This window comes from Aquila chrysaetos, chromosome 12, assembly GCF_900496995.4.
Source record: "Aquila chrysaetos chrysaetos chromosome 12, bAquChr1.4, whole genome shotgun sequence".
In the NCBI taxonomy this organism is placed as follows: domain Eukaryota; kingdom Metazoa; phylum Chordata; class Aves; order Accipitriformes; family Accipitridae; genus Aquila; species Aquila chrysaetos.
This window is the reverse complement of record NC_044015.1, coordinates 4,607,843-4,622,499: the sequence shown is the minus strand read 5'-3', so window position 1 is coordinate 4,622,499 and position 14,657 is coordinate 4,607,843. Positions and strand designations below refer to the sequence as shown.

The 14,657-nt window shown below is 58.4% G+C and overlaps 1 protein-coding gene across 3 annotated transcripts in view; it reads right to left on the bottom strand.

Annotated features, from left to right (window-relative positions):
- Positions 1-3,444, bottom strand: part of LINGO3 (leucine rich repeat and Ig domain containing 3) — a 28,853-nt gene extending 25,409 nt beyond the window's left edge. For 2 of the 3 annotated variants that reach the window (XM_030033349.1, XM_030033353.1), the window contains exon 1: positions 1,715-1,859. The gene's annotated coding sequence lies outside the window, so the exon portion shown is untranslated. Of the gene's footprint in view, positions 1-1,714; positions 1,860-2,621 lie in introns of those variants that run through there. The other variant, XM_030033350.1, reaches the window with a different exon arrangement.
- Positions 3,445-14,657: the final 11,213 nt, after the last annotated feature.

The following is a 14,657-nucleotide window of genomic DNA, read 5'->3' as shown; positions in this document are numbered from 1 at the left end:
GGGATGACGAAGCAGCGGCGAAGGGCAGAGCTTTGAGGTGCAAAACCCCAAGGCCCCCTCCTTTATCAAGGGGTTATCGCAGGGTTCACCACCTGCATTTCTGCATTTTTAAGGCCAGCAACAGAATCCGGCCCCGGCTTTAAAGACACACATGAACGTATTGCACCGAGCTGCTGGGCAACTCTGCTTTTTCAGTTTGGGTTTTTTTTTTTTTAAATTTCTTGTGATTTGATCGAGACACAGGTTTGTAGGAACTTTCCCTCTCTAGATGTGGCTTTTCTCGTGGTGTCTCCCCGGCGGCAGGGCTGGACCTGGGTAAACTAGCGCCTGCCGGGGCAGTCTGCTCCGGGCACAACGACCTCCTGCCCGTGGGCAGCACATCCCCAGCCAGGGCGAGAGCGGGCAGCGCCACGTTGGCAGCCAAGACCAAGTCACAAAACTAAGCAGCAAGTGGGAATTCTTTGAAAGGCCCAGGCTGGTCCTCACCGGCCCACCGAGCATCCCCAAGCCTGGTCCGTCCCTGGGGTCCAGCCTCTCTGGCTGGCACAGCCGACGCTCTTTGCTCCGAAGGGATGTGCTCGTGCTCCGGGTGCTGCCAGGCTGCGGATTCACGCACCGATCTGCTCTGGATCTATTTTGCAGGCGCTCTGCCTGCTTCTGTTATCATCTCTCCTCCCGTTTGCTCTTTTCTCCTTCCCAAAACCTCATCTCAGGGTAAGGCTGGGCACGAATTTCAAGAGCAGCTGCTCTTCTGCAATCGCTCCCTTGCGCGAACGCCGTGGGAATTAGAGCACCTTTTGTCAGGTTTTAGCTCAATCCGCTTTGCAAGTGGATTAAGAAACTGGCACAAAAGTACTCTGGATCTGGAGTAGGAAGAGGCAGGCTGCTCTTCCAGAACGGTGATAGGAGCCGCGTATGCTGCGATTGCTGCCTGCTCCATTTCCCCGAGAAACCCAACCCCGGTAACGTTCGCATTTAAACCAACCCTGGGATTTTTGACAGGAGAATCTGCCTAGCCCTAAAATCAAGGATGCCGAACGAAGGGGGCAGGCAGGGCCCTGGGGCGGCGAGGAGCGAGAACCTGCAGAACTGAGGGGAAAACAGGAGCGATGCGAGATGGGGAAAGACCCTTCCTGACGCCTGGCGATGTTCAGACCCGCTCGGGTCTGCCAGGGAGAGGCTACGGGGAGAGCTGCCAGCAGCAGCCCCAGCCCTGAAGGTGGGGAGACTGCAGGTACCAGACCCTCCGGAGCCCCGGGGGCCGAGCGGAGGCGAGGGGCGGAGGATGGAACCGGCTAGGTTTAGACTGGACCTCCCGGTGCAGCTCTCCGCCTGCCTGAGGCCACTTAAACCCCCGGTACCCACCCGGCACCGGGGTGGGCAACAGCCCTGCCACCCACCGGTGCCTTCCAGCCGGGGCTGAACCCCCCCCCCCCCCAATCTCCCCAGCCACCAGCCGGAGGCTGCGGGCAGCGGAGGGGCCTTGCAGCCCCGGGGCGGTGGGCACCGGCCGGGCAGACCCCCGGGGAACCGCTTTCGGGTTACCGGGGGCAGGTGGAAGAGGGTAACCCCGGGGGCTCCGCTGCCGCCCCCCAGCCCCCCGCCCGGTTCTACCTCCCCCGGCCCGGCCCGGCCCGGTCCGGTCCGGTCCAGCACAACACGACCCAGCAACGCTTCCCCCCCACCCCCCCTTTCCCCGGGACCCCGCACTCACCGCTCGGCTCCGGTTCCCGGGCTGCCCATGGCGCGGCGGCAGCGGCGGCGGCGCGGGCAGAGCCGCAGCCCCGGGGGCGGCGGCGGCGGCAGCGGCGGCGGCTCCGGCCGGACCCCGGCCCGGCCCCGGGGGCGGCGGAGGCGGTTCTCCCCGCTGCCCGCCGCGCCTGGCCGTACGGCGGCGGCGGAGCGGGCGTAAGAGCCGCCCCCCGCGCCCCCCGCCGGGCCGGGCCGGGCCGCACCGCCCCGGGAACGCGGGGGAGGGACGGGGCGAGGGACGATTCGCCGCCCCGGGCTGAGGTGCGGGTGGGGGAAATTGGGTAGAAGCCGCGGTGAAATGAAGGGAAGGGTACGGGGGTCCTTTCCCTGCTTTGCTGTGCCCGAAGCGGGGGGGGGGGGGGGTCTTTCCACTCCTTTCCTCTCCCCAAGCAGCCTGGGTTCCCCCCAGCCCCTGGGGTCCCGGACCCCATGCCAGCACCCCATGGTGGGTACCCCCATGCCACCCTGCCTGGGGTCCCCCAGCCTGCTTGCACCCCCCCCCTCACCCCATATCACCCCCACTGCCCTGTGACAGGGTCCAGGCACCCACCTCGCTGCGAGTTCCCCTCTCCGCACCGGAGGCTTACCCCATGGAGGGGGTTATGGACCGACACAGCCGTTCCCCTCCCTATCCAACAGGGAAAGCGGGACAAACGGGGTGCAAACAGTACCGTGACACCAAGAATGAGCACAGCCCCCAGCCCAGGCAGGGCTCCCACGTTCGTGCCCCCACTGTGGGCTCCGTCGGCCCTTGCAGCAGTGCCAAGCTCACGGGCAGCCACAGCAGAGCCGGGAAGATGCCAGGCTCCCAGGGTAATAACGTGGTGCACCCCACTAGCACCCGCATCCCACGTGGAGACAGTGCTCACCATTAGCCATTCCTCCTTGGAGCTCTCTTCTTGCCCCTCTCCACTCCCACTAAAGCCTCCCACAAATGTGGATGATTTGGTTAATTAGGCTTTGAGGATGAGAAAGGCCAAGTCCCTCGTTAGGGTGACTTCCTTCCAGGGCAGAATTGTTGTTCTTTATTCATCACTGCTTGGTCCAGGCTGGCAAAAGCCTTGCTGGTCACGGGGCTTAGGGGATGCGGGCTGCTAGAGCGGAGTGTCCTGTGCCCTTGATCTGTTGCGTGACAGGCGACGAGCATCACCTGAGCGATTCAGTTACATTTTCTGCATCTGACAGCGGTTTTCAAGCAGGGGTTGGCAGTTTGTCCTCCATTTTACAGATGGGGAAACTGAGGGAAGAAATCAGGGGTAAGGAGCAGGGCACAGCACTGAATTGAATCCCAGGCTGATTTAATGCCATGGGCTCCCCTATTAGATGTTCTTGCCTGAATCGGCTCCATTTGTGCAGGATGTCGCCAGGAGAAATGCCAACAGCTCTCCTGGCTTGGGTGCCTTAACGGTTCCACTTGCAACTTCCATCCCTCACTGCAGCTCAGCGCTTCTGCTGATGGAGATTTCTGGCTGCCTCCTACTGTTCGTTTGCTCCGGGATGTGGATTTATAATTTCATTGCAGGCATAAGCATCTCGGGCTTTCCCATTTGAGTTTCATCCCCAGCCTCATCCCTGGATCTGCAGTTAAAACCAGGAGATTTACATGGGTGTGAAGGAATTTCATTGTTGTTTTAAACAATAACAATTTATCTGCTTAATAAAAGATGAAAAATCCAAGCATGAGAAATGCAACTGGTTTAGTTGCAGATGTATTTTTAAGAGGCTGGCGTGGGGGGGGAGGGCGTGCCAGAGCAATCCACGTTTCATTTCAATTTCCCAGGATGAAAAGGTGATTCTGGCTAATTTGAACCTAGTCATTAAGCTGCTGTTTCAAAAACACAGAGTCAATTAAACAGCGTCCCCCCCGCCCTTGCTCCACAGGCCTGCCTTGTTATTAATCAAGGGACAGGGGGAATTGCTTCATCCATAAGGCTCACACTCCTGTCACTGGGAGCCAAGTGCTGATCTGATTTTGTCTGATGGAAGATGCTTTCCTGCCCGCTGGCCAGGATTAGTGTTGATTTCGGGGGGGGCAGAGTGCTGGCAACGCAGCGGGAGAGCTGGGCAAGTCCAGGTCGGAGAGGGCCACCTCATCCTTGTCCCCTTGCCCAAAACCCAAGTTAGTTATGGCTCACTGTGTCCCCTTCATACCGTTATTTTACTTTGGGGGAAACCAAGGCACAGACAAGTGATTTGCCCAGGATAAAGGAAAAGGCAGGTTGTGACTAAAGCCCATGTTGTGGGTTTTAGCTCAGCCCCGCTCCCCCTCCGGGTGTGCCCCGGTTGCCACCTCCTCCAGTTAGCTTTGATGGCCCTTTAGCATCACTTTGGGCTTTAATGAAAAAATAGGACAAAGACGTGGAGAAAAGGTGCCAGGCTGAGGTTAACAGCTCTGTTTCCCTGAGCCGGAGCCCCCCAGCCCCGCGCTGGACATCGGAGAAGCCCACGGGGCTGTGTCCCTAGGTCTTGCTCTCCAATTAATTCAAATTGGCTTCAATATGAGCATTAATAAAAAAGGACCTTATGCCAGGAGACAGGGAACAGGTTGGGCCAGGGGTCTCCTGCCCTCTGCCCACCCAGAACCTGCTCCCTGCCAGGGGCCGTGGCATTTGGGGTGCTGAGTTGGGACCTGGTCCTCTCCTTAGGTCCCCTGGATTTACCCCCACCCGCCACCCCTGTCCCAAGAGCCTGGCCCTGCGCAAAATAGTGTCGTCGTTCCCCCCCCCCCTCCCCGCCAAATGAGGATGGGCACCCATTAACCACATCGCTCCAAACTCTACCTCTTGCTCAGCATCAGGACCGGGGATGCAGCGGGGACCACTTGGGTCACAGCTGTACCCTGTGAACAGAGAGGAACACAAATGTCACCTCTTCCCATCGAGGTATGCCTGTCCCCAGCTCGAGAAGGGGGAGGAAAAACACAGACGTGGCAGGACCCTGGGGCTGGGGCTGTCAGCATGCAATGCTTCGGGGAATGTCTCTGCCTTTGGAGATGCTGTTTCGAGCAAGCCAGCGCTGGGAGTGTCTTGACAAGTTTTACTGCTTTCTGGGGCATTTTCACACAGACTCAGCAAAATGATTTAAAAAAAAAAAAAAAAAGTGAGAGAGAAATAAAAAAATTGCAGCTGCTCTGGCACATGCTCAAAATCCCAAAGAGTTTTGGGCTGAAATGTGCCAAAAGAAAAAAAAAATAAAATCCAGTAAACAGAGAGGTAAACTCCCTTTTGCCCCCAGTTTGCTCTTCCACGGTGGAGCACGGGAGCTTTGCTGGCTGAACCCAGGGGCCAGGGCCTCTCCCTGCCTGCCGGGGGGGGCCAGTGCCAGGCCCCAGCACCGCCAGACGCGCTGGTCCCCTGCCAGCTCAAATGCAGCACTCCAGTACTGCCAGCTCCGGTGACAGCCAGTGATTTCCCCCCCCCCCTAAGGATGCAGCAGTGGGAGCCATGTGATGACTACAGACTCTTGGTGGCCATTAATTTTGACTAACAGAAACCTCGATTAACTCCTAGAAGGAGCCAGCCGGATAGCTCACAATCCACGTGGTGGATGCAGAAGCGGCCAGTGTTTGACCCTGCAGAAATTGGGCGGCCGGGGAGCTCACCGAGCATCCCTTTGGCACTGGACTGATGCCGTAAGGACTCGGGAATGCCAGGGAGCCAGTCCTCGCTTGGTGGGGTACCATCCCCAGGGCATGGCTGGAGGGTAGCCCGGACCCCCCCCCCCCCCCCCCCACCTCCAAATGCCCCTGCACCAGAACCAGCCCAACCACAGGGACTGGGGACAGCACTGTCCCCAGCCCTCACCCCCCCTCAGTGCAGATGCTGCCAGAGCTGAGCCCTGTCCTGGGACGTGCCACCGTGCCTCTTTCCTCGGTGCCTGATGGCTCCTGGGGCACACGGAGGGGGTTGTTCCCCCCCACTCCAGGTAGATGTGCCGGTCGGTGGCTTTGCAGAGACCCAAACACGAGTGGAGAGTGACACCGCATGGCTGGAGGCAGCAAGGCCCTGGGTGCCCCGGGGACACCACCCTATGTTGTCCTCTCCTCCGGCTGGAAGGGCAGGAGGAGCCCTGCTCCATCCGCAGGTTCCCAGCTTGGAGGAACCCTCTCCCAGGGATTTGCCAGGATGGGACCCCCGCACCGCCTGGCTGCGAGGGTCCGTGGGCTCGCTCTGGCCGGGTCCCCCGCTGGCACCCCAAAATGCAGCCTCCCCCACCCATGGCACTCAGACACAACCCCGGCACGCAGACGGGGGGGCACGGCCCGCTGCCCCCGCTCCCGGGGTCTGGGGAGCATAGGACAGGGTTGCTGCCGCACGGCGAGCGGCGTACGTGACCTCCTCCGCACGGAGCCGGCGTTGTTCCCCCTACAAAGCCCGTTTTCTTCCAGCTCGCTCTGCCCTGACCCCGATGTTTCTGTGTCTGTGGTTTTGATCTGCCTCAGAGCATGAACCCCTGAGGGAAGACATCTCACTCTTGTATTTACCTACAAAGCACCGGACATACGTACCTGCTCTGCAAACACGGTCTGAGCCGATGACTAATCCTAGTTACTTTTAATAAATATTTGGTAACTACAATAAAAGTTTCTTTGGCCAAGCACCTGCTGTTCTGAGCTGTCCCCAGCAGAAACACCATCAGGCGAAAGGTTTTAATCCAAGCGGGAAGGAGAGGGACCTTTCCCCCCTCCGACTGCCAGGGCTTTGAGTGACAGCAGAGACGAGATGATGGGAGCCGGTACTTGGCTCTTCACCCGCCCTTGCTCCCGGCTGCCTTTAGCAACCTCTAAGTGAGTCCTTTTGCCATGTCTGGGTCAAGGTGTCCCTTCTGGCAGTGAAGTCAGCCCAAGGTGACAAACTCCCAGAGAAGGAGGATTTCCCCCAATTCCCTTTTTTTAAGGTCTGTGGCTCAGTTTTGCAGAGCCACCGACCACCAGTGCCAGTTGGCTTCAGCAAGAGCTTTGCACGCTCAACGGCCCTCAAAACCAGCATGCCTATTTCCCTGCCCAAAGAAGGATAAAGCAAATTATCTCCAGCTCCCCAGCACAGGCTGCATTTCTCCCGCTGCCACCCAGCACGATGCTCTTGGTGGGCCTTAAACTGCCCCGGGTCCCTTTTGCAAGGCCATTGCTTCTGCACCCGCTTTGCTGGGGGGGGGGCAGGAGTCCTCGCACAGCACCCAGGTCCCAAAACCTGCCTGTGCTCACGGAGCTCATCGCTGCCCGGCACGGAACCGCGTGTGCTCCGGGTGCTGCGTGCTCACCTGCCGGGGCTGCTCGCCCCCAGCACTTGGCTCTCGGTCCCACCGCAGCCGGCGGCTGAGTGTAGAGCCCACGGCTGATGATTTATTCCCCTTGGCAGGTGGGGCCAGCACTGCCCAGCTCATTTTCTCATCCCGGCAGCTGAGGGGTTTCTATTTGGCCTGCTAATCCAGGAAGGTTCCCCAGGTACCAGGATACGTTAATAGAGGAATCACTGCCCTGGGTCCTCCTTCCCACTGTGATTCTCAGCTCCAGAGTGGGGTTTGCTGCTGCTGCTGCCCAGCCTGGCCCAGCCAGGCAGGATTGCAGAGCCATTCGTGTCCCCAAGGGCCCCCAGCTACTGGTGGGACTGGGAGCAGCCTGGTGTGGTGGGGGCGATGCAGTGACACTGTGGGGTTGGGGGATCCTGGGGATGGAAAAGCCTAAGGAACTGCCTCATGCCAGGATCCCCACTCAACCCAAAAGCAACGAGGAGCAGGAAATTTCAGGCTCTAAATCCAGCTCTGAGCGCAGCTGCCCACAGCGGCAGCACATCCCCAGGCTGCCTGTAGCTCAGGGTGTTTGGGGAAGATGGTGGCTGGGCTGTGGGGTGAGGGCAGGCAGGGAGCCAGGCACGGCTGTTGCAAATGCTTCCCCCAACCCACCTGGCTCTGCCAACAAACCCAAAACGCATAGTTCTATAGCACCGGGGCCCTCAGGAGTCCCCCAAGAGCTGGGCACACATGGAAGTCAGCGCTGCAGTCACTCAGCACCAGAGTGAACGGGCAGCGCATGTCCCTTCCCAAAGCATCGGCTGTGGCTCTGTAACGGCAACGCAGGCAGCTGTGCGGGTTGTCTACTCGGAGGTGGCAGATGCCATTCTTGCTCAAGGAGCAAATCTGGCAGCTGCCCATGCAGTGATTTTCTCCCCATTCCTTGTCCTGGTACATGGCCCCGTGTGCCGCTGCAAGTCCACCCAGCGTGTCCGTGGAGGGGCCAGGCCAGCTGATGGCTCCCATGCCCCGGAGCCTCTGCTTTGGTCCGTGCAGGCTGGCTGAGCCACCTGGAACTCCGTTATGAGTGAGCACAGGACAGGGCAGAGGGAATCTGACAGCACCGCTGCGACCGCTGCCAGCAGAACTGGCCAAGACGTGGGCTGGGGCGTGCTCGAGCACCGTCACGGGACAACGTGGCCGTCCTGATGCAGATGGGCAGGAGAAGGGGTGATGAGCAGTGCTGGCACAGCAGTTTTTTGCCAGATGCTGCCTGTTTCACCTCCTCTCTTCTTTGTGTGGCAGAGGTACCGGTGGCTGCTGGAAGGGTCCAAGGTTGCCTCTCCATCCCTGAACAAGTGCAGGGGTTCATGCTGGAGCCATGCCCAGTGGGATCCCTGCGCTTCCCACCATCGGAGAGCTGGGGGTGGCTGCTCCGCTGCCTGCTCACTCCCTCCCTGCTAGGAAATTGCTCCTGATGAAATTCAGCCCACATTTCCCTTCATTCAGCTGCGTCGTGCGAAATGCGTTCCCCGCCCCCGTCTCCCTCGCCCTCCCTCTGCGAGCGCGTCCTGCCTGCCTTTATCTGAGAGTGGCATCGAATCCCTCCTGGCAGCTCCAAGCTCATTTTCAAATATCATTAGAGCTGCTTTGCAGGCGATTAGGATTCCAGGCACCGTGGTGCCGCGGCCGGCAAACACGCCATTTGCACCCGCTAGACGGAAACCGTCCCTGGTGCCTTCTCTGCCCCGTGCCCCCCGCGACCCTGGCGTCTGTCTTCACGCTTAATGCAGATAGACCAGGTTCTCCTCTCCTTAATTCATCAGCTCAAGCCATGGCTGTGTCTGCTCACAGCTCTGGGAGCTGCTGCTTCCCGGTCGGAGATGGGGCCGTTGGAGATGAGTCACGGCAGTCCTGTCCCCAGCCAGTCTGAACAGAATTGCACGAGCAGAGCACATAGCACGGTAGCAATAAAAACCCAAAAGTCGTGCCCGTCTCCGCTGCGGGATGGCCCTCGCCAGGTTCTCGCACAGGGATGTTGCAGGTACGCACCGTGCTCGCTGAACTCGGGTGCTGGCAGCGCAAGCAGGAGGAAGCTCACCGGGGGACCCAGCGGGCTGCTGGGGCCATCGGCCGGGAGATGTTCTCCTCGCCCATTTCTAATGGCTCACTCTTAATTAGGCAGCATTTCTGATCCACCGGTCACTTCGCAAGACACTGTCTTGGGAGAAAAGCTGCAAGTTGGTGTGAAAACGCTCAGGGACACGTCCCCAGCCACCGCCAGGCTTCTCCCCTTGTTTGGAAGGAACTAACTCAAAGCACCGAACACGTAGAGGAGACCACCCGCACCCCGGCTTGGGCTCGGTGACCTCCTCCCTCCTGGCAGGCAGCTGCCCGGCCCCTCTCCTGCTCTGCTGTCCCCAGTGGTAGCTGGCAGGTGACAGTGGTGACAACGCACTTCTCTGGCCCTTTCCTTATCGGAGGCTTTCAAGGTTTTCTTCACTCTGCCGTGCCCTGTCTCTGCTCACCCGGGGTGCCCGGAGGGATGTGCCCTTTTCAGTCCCTTTCGTGGTTCAGGGTTGTGTTGAGGTGAGGTGCCAATCCCCGGCGATTTTCTCCATCTTCCCTGTCCTCACATGTACCACGTCCAGAATATAAACTCAAACAGCGAGGGAAGAAACTCCCCCAGTCCCCGTCCTTTACTGCTCTGCTGAGTCCAGCACATGGGGTCCTGCTTTTTTTGGCTGCCTACTTTTGCTCCACATTCTCCGAGTGGGATGGGAGCCATTATGTTGAAAGACAAGACAAATTATGCTGGTATGCAGTGACGGTAGAGTTGATTCATAAGCCAGGTGGGTCTACAAGGTCTAATTTGGGATGGAAGATATCTGACGAATTCTTTAGTAACCGGGAAGACTTGGGAAACTAACTTTTCTTTGACGAGCACATTATTACCTGCCAGCTTAATGCTGTTGCTCTGTCCATCCAAGTGCTCAGTTTCTGCAGGACAGAGAGGCTGTCATGGTTAGGAAATGGGTTTTAAAGAGGAAATGTTTTAATAGGCAACAGCTTAAAATGTGCCAGGAGGATCATCCCCCCATCCATGTGTCTGTCTCCAGGGGCATTGGCTGACACCAGCTTGAAGGTGGCAGTTTCTTCCCTGGGGAATCCAGCTGTTTCCAGCTGTTGAGAGTCTCTTCTGGCCCACGCATGAAGCTCCACAGCACCAGCCGCGTTTTCCTTGCCAGAACAACCCTTATCCCTTCTGCCCACCGCGGGGAACAGGAGTGGGTGCCCGGGGTGCTCTGGCTGCCTCGATGCTTAGCGATGCTTCGGGGCTGAACACGGCTCCAGGGCTTGAAGTGACTTCTCCATCTTGATGCTGTGGGAATTGGCTTCGTTGCTAAAGGCTGCCTGCAGCCAGGCAGGTAATTACAGCACCGCTGGCAGTCTCGTCCAGATGCGAGTGCCTCGGAGGCTGGAGGAGAAGGACTCTCCTTCGGCTGTTGATAACTCGGTGCTGCGGTCCGTGCAATTGGGGCTGCTCTCACGCACCCACTGGGGCTCCCAGTGGGGCTGCGGGGTGGGGGACTGGCCTGGAGGGGAGCTGCGGGAGCAAAGAGGGGAGCGTCAGCGCTGGAGGTGAGAACTGGCGCTGCACCTGGCACCCGGCCAGCGTTATTAGTGTCTCACTTTTGCAGGCAACAAATCCACCCACGTCCTCCGATGGAAGGAAAAACTGTTTGGAAACAAGATCTCTACCTGGCACACGGATCCAGAGATGTTTGTCACCCCACGCCTCCCTGCCCGAAGGCATCTCACCCCGCAGCACCCAGCTCCCTGCACGCTGTGCTGTGGCATGGGCAGGAGAGGGGCAGCTGTGCTCAAGGGACCAGAGTTCCACCGTGATCGTCCCCACTATCCTGTCTCCGCTCCCTGCTCGTCACGCCAGCGACAGCTCTCTATACCTTGCAGCACTTAGTATGCGAGAGGGGGCGAAGATCTCCGCACCCTGCCTCGCACAATGAATTATTAATCCAGCATTAGACAGGTTGGACTGTTAAATCTTCCCCACCAGCCATCCCTGGCTGTCCCCAAGCACGCAGGGACACCGGGGCCAGGTTGTCCAGGTCTTGCTAGGGGAACTGGCCAGAGACCAAGTCACCTGGGCCAAGCGTGGTCCAGCCTGTCTGGAAGCTGTGTGCCTCCCCCTGCTCCACCACTGAGTCGCAGGGAATTCGAGGTTGCCCTTACACCTCGCCCCGTGCCAGTCTTCCCTGCTCTACCCCAGGGTAAATCCTGGACTAAACCTTGGGGTCCGGGGTCCTCCTGCCACGTGCTGGGGCTCCTTGGCAAAGACCTGAGGATGATAGGGCAGGGGTGCTGCGAGACGAGGGGGTGCTCCCAGAGGCACAGCAGCGTACGGGTGCTCGGGGTGCAGCACCCGGGGCCATTGCACAGAGCAGGGAGCACACGGGCCCCGAGCCCAGCTCCCAGCACAGGGACAGTCGTGTGGGGCAGGTACCGATACCGGGTGATTCAGCAGGGGAAGGACTGGCTCAGGTCCCACAGGGCAATGCTCTCCTCTCCCTGCAACACCGACGGCCAAGCCCCCCCGGGCAGACCACGCTAGACCACGCTAGGACCCAGCCTCACCTGCGTTTTTGCACCGCCGAGGGCTCAAGCATCCCGCAGGGCGAGGGAGGAGGAAGGGTAGCTCGAGGTTGCGGACTGGCGTGGCTTGCTCGACCTCACTTCTCTGGCGACGGCTCCGGCCACCCCCGTGCCCGCCACGGGGCTCTCGCCCTCCTGTCGCTCCACGTTTGCGTCCCCGCCGCCGGTGGGCTGTTCGCTGGCAGCTGCCGGCAGCACCAGCCGCCCTGCCCATGCTGCCGAGCCAGCCTTCCTTGGCGGGGGGAAAATTAGGGCTGCAGGCAAAGGGAAGCTATTGCCAACTTTTGCGTTTTCCCAAGCCGTCGGCTCTATTAGTGTCTTCTATGCAGATTAAACTTGGATCCCAGGCAGGGCAGTCCCGTGCCCAGTTCACCAGGCTTCTGGGAGGCAGAAAAGGAGGCTGGGGGGGTTTCTCTGAGTCTGGGAAGCAGGAAGAAATTTTTTATGATGAGGGTGGTGAAACATGGGCACGAGTTGATCAGAGAGGTTGTGGATGCCCCATCCCTGGAAACATTCAAGGTCAGGTTGGACGGGGCTCTGAGCAACCTGCTCTAGTTGAAGGTGTCCCTGCTCATGGCAGGGGAGTTGGACTAGGTGACCTTGAAAGGTCCCTTCCCACCCAAACCATGCTGTGAGTCTATGATTAGTGAGGACCTGATCCTTTGCTCAGAAACACCCAGGTGCAAAGATGCTGATGCTGGAGCTGTGTAATGGGTGCCACCGCACCCACCCGGAGGGCTGTGAAGGAACGTGCTTTTTGGGGAGCAGCATCTCCACTAAGATCACACGAGTCTGGGGAACACATCCACGTTGGTCAGTGGCTGGTGACGCTGAGCCAAGCTGTCCCTGCTCCACCTCGCAGGGCCTGTCCCACCTCCAGGTCTGCTCCACCTCGGTGGCTCCCTGTGGGCAACATCACCTTGCTCAGCCCTGTCCCTTCCCATAACGAATCTCACAGACGCTTCATCCAGTCAAGCTCCTGCATTTGCGGGAAGCCCCCAAATGTATCTCAGCGGTGCAAATGAGAGGGAGAGAGGGGGATGAAGCAGGAGCAGAGGTGCATTAGAGCTTAAGCAAACACCCAAGGAAGTGTTGTCTCATTGCTCTCCACGTCTGACAAAAACTACTAAAGCTTTATTAAACTTTAGGAGTAACAATAATCCATCACACCGCTGCTGTCATTAATCCTTGGTAATTGTTTCTATAATTAAAAGCCCCATTGTGTCTTGTCTCTCTAATATGATTTATCAGATAGGGAGCACTCTTGCATGAATGATGCATGGCTGTTGGGAGGACATCTGCCTCTGGGCTGCTTGCATTTAAGAGAAATGCATGGTGCCTGCCTTCAGCGCCTGCTGTTCCCTCACCATCCCCATCCCTCACGTGCACCTCAGGCTATTCAACCCTTGGATGAAATCCCCATCCTCAAGACACCCCTTTGCTGCCTGGACATCAGGAACCGGATTGTTTCAACCCTTTGTGCAAAGCTCCTGGCCTCTGATCTGCAAGTGAGCTACAGCCAAGGACAAAACTAGCTCATGAACAAAAATGGCAAAAGAGAAGCCACCTAATTCCTTGGAAGTGCGGGAGGGCTGGCTTCTATGTCAGCAGATCATGCTCCTGTCTCTGATATGAGCTGCATTAAAAATGTAAAACAAGGTGGGAGGACCTACTCTTTGCTGGAGATAAACTAGGTGGTCTTTATCTTTCCTCTCTCAATTAGAGACCCTGGAGCCAATGAGGGGACTGGCTGGAATGTGCAGAAGAGGTTCCTTGCAGGAGGGTTCCTTGGTTGCACAGAGCTGTTCTGGGCATGAAGTTTCCTTGGCCGTAGGGTCCTCCTGAGAAAGCAATTTTGGTGATAAAGCCAGGAGCTGCTAAGAAGGCTGGAAGATTCATTGAGATCCCAGCAGACTGCCCACCTCCTCCATGCTCTGCAAGAACGGCAGCCTGGGGCAGGTGCCTGGAGCCCCTGGAAGCGCTGATGGCAGCGAGTGGGGCACAGCCAGCCAGGATGAGACGAGCAGAGCAGAAAGTCCACTGGGGACAAAACAGCAACCTGCAGCCTCTTCTGCCTCCTCACATTGCAGACACCATGCTCGGATCTCCCCTCCCTTGGCAGGGGCTGCAATATGGGAACACGTCAGGAGGACGAGTCACCCACTGTGGGCAGAGAAGCACCCACGGCTACCGATGAGGTCCCTGGGGACAAGGGGGTGTCAGAGCAAGGAGGGAACGGGTGGTGATCTACGTTCCAGCCCTGTCGGTGCCCTGAACTGAAGCTGCAGGTGCCTCTTTCTGCGCAGACAGATCCAGGGCACTCCAGCCAAGAAACTCAGCGCCATCCTTGGCCCCTTCGGGCTCCTCTGCACCCCATACCGGGAGCCACCTCTAGAGCACAGGCACTGGGAGACCATGTGTTAGCACCAGCAGATCAGCTCGCTGGCAAGGACCTCATCCTTCCTTACCTCCATGGGGTTGGGATGGGGGTTGTCCTTGGCTCTCAGCCTTCCCTGTCACCTCCTGTTTTTCTAAGCTAATATCTTGCAGCATCTTAAATGAAATATGAATAAACAAGTTTTGGAGAGTGCACGGATGAAGCTAATCGGACCTGAAAATTACTCTCCTTTCTTGTGTGAGTCACACACCTAATGTATGTGCATATTAATGCTCGCAGCATGCTCTTCTTCCCATCTTTGTTTTCAAGAGCTTTCACTAGGGATTTAGCTAGAAAGACACACACCACAGCTGCCACGGGAGAGGCGCAGCTCATTTCCCAGCTCAGCTGAACATGGCCATTAGCATGGGGGGTCTCGTCCGCTGGATCCCATGACTTTTCCGTCACTTTGCTCACAGTGTGACATGCAATAAGTCTCCAGGCCTCAGCTCTCCGTCTCCCAGCTGGACGTCAGCCCAGTCGCGGCATCTGGTATAGCACCAGTTTCTCCATGCCACCCAACTGTGACCAACAGCTTGGCTCCGGTTCAAGAGACTACAACAAG